The sequence below is a fragment of the Juglans microcarpa x Juglans regia genome, chromosome 1S (genome assembly GCF_004785595.1).
Source record: "Juglans microcarpa x Juglans regia isolate MS1-56 chromosome 1S, Jm3101_v1.0, whole genome shotgun sequence".
In the NCBI taxonomy this organism is placed as follows: domain Eukaryota; kingdom Viridiplantae; phylum Streptophyta; class Magnoliopsida; order Fagales; family Juglandaceae; genus Juglans; species Juglans microcarpa x Juglans regia.
The window spans coordinates 10,984,458-10,988,986 of NC_054595.1; the positions used below are offsets into that span (position 1 = coordinate 10,984,458).

General features: G+C 38.1%; 1 non-coding gene across 1 annotated transcript; it reads right to left on the minus strand.

The window, feature by feature from the left end:
* Positions 1-3,880: 3,880 nt before the first annotated feature.
* LOC121247955 lies at positions 3,881-3,987 on the minus strand. Its single transcript, XR_005937355.1, has one exon. It is a non-coding gene; the product is annotated as a small nucleolar RNA R71 (small nucleolar RNA).
* Between the last annotated feature and the right edge of the window lie 542 nt (positions 3,988-4,529).

The following is a 4,529-nucleotide window of genomic DNA, read 5'->3' on the forward strand; positions in this document are numbered from 1 at the left end:
TCTACATTAGATATAAAAGAATCAAAATGTAAAAAGTTCATCAACCGAAGAGCTTTGTCTTGAGTTTGGAATGGTTCCAAAACCACTACAAGCTTAGGCTTGAATTTACAAACTAAATCTTTTAAACGACGCCGAGAAGTGCCAATGCCTCGGACATTCCAAACAATGATGGAGTCACTCATAAGGGCAAAGTAGAGGAATGGGTAAGGACTCGAAGAGAACTTCTCACTTTCTCAAATTTCTTTCTCTGATATTTTTTTTTTATTACTTTTGCCTTCAGCTTCTGAGTGATAATCTTTGTCCTGAGGTAGAGTTTGCGGGGGAATCTCAGGTTCAGGTTCAGAAGCTACATCATCTAACATGGGTTCCTGATACTCATTCATAGTAATATCTTCCAAACAGAGGTCAGTTTCCGGAGTAGATGCCTCCAATATCAGAGGGTTGGGCTCCGGGAAACTAAAAGAAAAAATTGGAGTTAAAATATTACCTGCATCCGCACTTGGCATGAACTCCCCCTGTCCATAATATCACTGGGTGCCAGCACTCCATCTGCATTCTCAACTATTATTTCTGCTTCCGTAACATTAAGCTCCTGAACAGAGGATATTAACTCCTTGGTAATCTATTTTTCATTAATGACATCCTGCAATTCAGTAACCTCACCATCCCCGTTCTCAGGGACTGCAAGTTTTGATGTCTCACCATCCTACATGTTCCCATTTGTTTTTCCACCAGAAATTGGCTCTTCTTTCTTACTGCCACGATTTTTCTCGCCATGCATGGTTTTCCCCACACAAAAGGTCTTAGCATTATGTCCCTGCACTCTACACTTTCCACAATACGCAGGTAGTGTTTGGTATAGGATTTCCTGTTTTCGACTAGTTGGCAATCCAAGAGTGCCTATCCAGAAATAAGGAATGGGTTCTTTGGCCACATCCATCTCCAAACAAATTCTAGCCCCATCCGTCCGAGTCGCACAACGGGTGGGATTGTCCTTGCGTATAAAACGTCCAATAGGTGCAAAGAAGATTTTTAAGAATGATTCTTGATAGAAGTTAGGCGATAACCCAGGAAGTAAGATCCACACAGGGACGTTAGAAGGTTCATGCTCTTCGTTAAGTTCTGGAGATCAGTGAAATGCACGGTAAGCCACTCCATTTACTTCGTATGACTCACGGGACAGAGCTTTCACAAAATCAGCCTTCGTGTTCATCCTTACAAAAACATTACTGGGAAGTTTCATGGAAGAAACCACCGGGATAGAGGACAGACCTCAGCGGCTGTGGATAAATGCACGGATAGCATCCAAGGAGGGTCTTTGCCGAAGGAACTTAGCACGATGGAGAAACGGAATGGTCTGACAGAATGATTGATTTCCTCTTTCGAAAACTGGAAAAATATTTCTCCGTCCATGACTTTCGGCACACGAGAGGCAACATGTATATCAGGCAGGGGCTGTGGAGTTGCAGTAGCCATGTCGGCAAATGACTGACGACCAGAAACGTGGCCATTAGGGCTGCCATGCAGCCTCACCGAAGCAGCAACGTCAAACTAAACCCTGTAATCACAATGAACCCTAGCAGAGCAAATTTTAGGAACAGGGGCAAAAAGGTCAAGTCTAAGACTTTTTATTACTCTTTTATTTATGAAAAGTGTCAGTTTTTCTTTAATTCTATTGATTTTATTTTATTTCTATATATTTTTCTTTATTTTATTGGATTTGAAGGAATGAGAAGATTTAGTGCAAAATGAGAGCATTTTGGTACAAAAGAAGAGACTACGGATTCAGACCGAGGAGAGGCGATGAGATCTAAAGAGAGTTGAGGATATTTAGGCAAGGAGACCCAATGGTGACTAGAATTGGTGACAAGAGTTAGGTGATAAGCAAGATGCTTTACCTCCTGGGTGAGAAGTCTTGATGACAAGGCTCTGGGCAGTTAGATTGGGCGACTACCCTAAACGACCAACTTAAAAGACCAACCTAAACGATATCTTGGGCAACATCTAGTAAAGGCGAGCAGCTTTATCGCTTGGAAGGTTGGTGAGAGAAGTCGTTCATCTCGGTCAGGAACCTTACATCTTGGTTATTGGGCGAGAAGACTAGTTATTATTCAGTGCACATGACATTTACCTGGTGGGACCTTTCCACGTTTCGCAATCAATCTACTTACCACCAAATCCTCCCAAACTCTGTAAATCAAGTCGCTTATTACTGAATCTTCCATTTTAGATAGTTCTGTTATTCTTGGTATAATTTCTTTTATGGTAACTTTTATCTTTAGAAACTATTTTTCATATCTTTAGGCTAGATTGTAGCTGCATTTATCTTGTTTCCGGATTTAAATTTTGACATCTATTTAATCCCGTCTTGTGGGATGAATAGAGGAAAGGAGAGTCTGAGTTTTAGAGTAAAAATATTCTAGAGTTTATTCTTTGAGTTTCTTTGAAGGAGGCAGATTTGGGGCGCCGAGGCGAGAGTCGCATGCTTCATCAGCCAACTTCAACAAAGAACACTAGTTTTATTCTTTTTGTTTTCAATTTCATTATGAACTAATTTTTATTTTCTAGAGTTTTGATGTAGTCTAGCATTGAACATACAATTTATATTCTAAGTTATCGTTTTTTCAATATTTTCATGGTTGAGTGTTTATTCCTTGTTCTTAATGCTTGCAATTTTCTAGCTAATTATTATTTGATCTATTGAATCCCAATGAGACTGGGAGATGATTTGTGATTAAAGCTCTAGAATTAAGCACCATTAGTTAAAGCGAAAGTAGATATACTTTACCACGATTAGTGTGATTTTCAAGAAAAATCTAAAGAACTTGATGAATCTCCAATTAGTTAAATTCACATAGAGATATAGAGTTATTAATTGGAGATATTTTTAGTATTGTTCGAGAGAAAATTTTGAATAGTTAAGGGATTTTTATCATCAACTTGAGATAATTGTTATTCTATAGCAATGAAGAATAAATTGTGTGAGATTTGCTAGATGAAATCAAACGCTCTAGATCTATTCTTATTATCTTTAAAATCTTAATTTTAATGCTATTTTTTCAGTTTAGTTTAGATAATCTATTCTTTAAATCTCGGTTTCTTCAAATAGTAGTTAATTTAGTAAATTTTAGTACTCGATAGCATAATTAATCCCTGTGGGTTCGACATCCTTTTTCTTTAAAAACACTTTACTACTTGTTATGATTCTGTGCACTTGCAGATATTTTCAGCCCAACATGTTTTTGGTGCTATTGCAGGGGATTAGTTATTTCTTATTGATATTGATACTAGCTAGATTTTTACTACTTTAGATTTTATTTTTTTGGTTTAAATTAGATCTCAGTTTGATTTTTCTTTTCAAGAATTAGAAGTGCATGCCCCGATCTAAATCTAAATCATTAGAGCATACACTTTTCGATCCCGAGATTGAAAGAACCTTACATCGGATTAATAAAGAGAAAAAGAAAGGGGTGACCACATCTACAGTTAATATGGCTGACCAGGAATACAATACAATGTGTTAAGAGACTATGCTATGCCCTTTGTCAATGGGGTGACATCTAGTATAAGGCGACCAGCTATACAAGCCAATAACTTCGAGATCGAGCCGACCATCATTCAAATGATTCAACAAATCGTACAGTTTGGGGGGCTGTCACAAGAGGATCCTAATGTTCATATTGCAAATTTCTTAGAAATTTGTGATACTTTTAAACACAACAGAGTGATAGATGATACGATTCAATTGAGATTTTTTCCTTTCTCACTTAGGGAAAAATCAAAAACTTGGTTGAACTCTCTACCGCCTGGCATCATCACCACCTTGGAGGAGTTGGCACAAAAATTCTTAGCAAAATATTTCCCTTTGGCTAAGACGGCGAAGTTAAGGAATGATGTCACTACCTTCACCCAATTTGAGGGTGAATCATTATATGAGGCATAGGAGAGATACAAGGATTTATTGCACAAGTGTCCACATCACAATCTCCCAGCCTGGCTTCAAGTACAGACATTTTACAATGGTTTGGGACCCACAAATTGATCTATGGTTGATACAGCCGCAGGAGGAGCAATAATGAGTAAGACCCATGAAGCCGCATATGAACTTCTGGAAGAATTGGCATCCAACAACTATCAATGGTTTGCAGAGAAAGTAATGTCAAGAAAGACGGTTGGAGTTTTTGAGCTTGATTCTATTTCCACATTGGTGGCCCATATGACAAATCTATCACAACAAGTAGGTAAGATGAACGTTAATGCTATTCAAACTAATGTTGTTTGTGATCATTGCGTAGGAAGTCATTTAAGTGTAGATTGCCAAGTGGGGAATCCTTTTGCCCAACCAAGTTATGAACAAGCCCATTATGTGTCCAATTTCTAACGTTAAAACAATCCTTATTCAAACACGTTCAATCCCAGATGGAGAAATCACCCTAACTTTTCATGGAGTAATAACCAAGTGCCGGTTAGATCATCTAAACAGTTTCCACCGCAAGAGAAGAAGCCGACACTTGAAGATATGATTATGC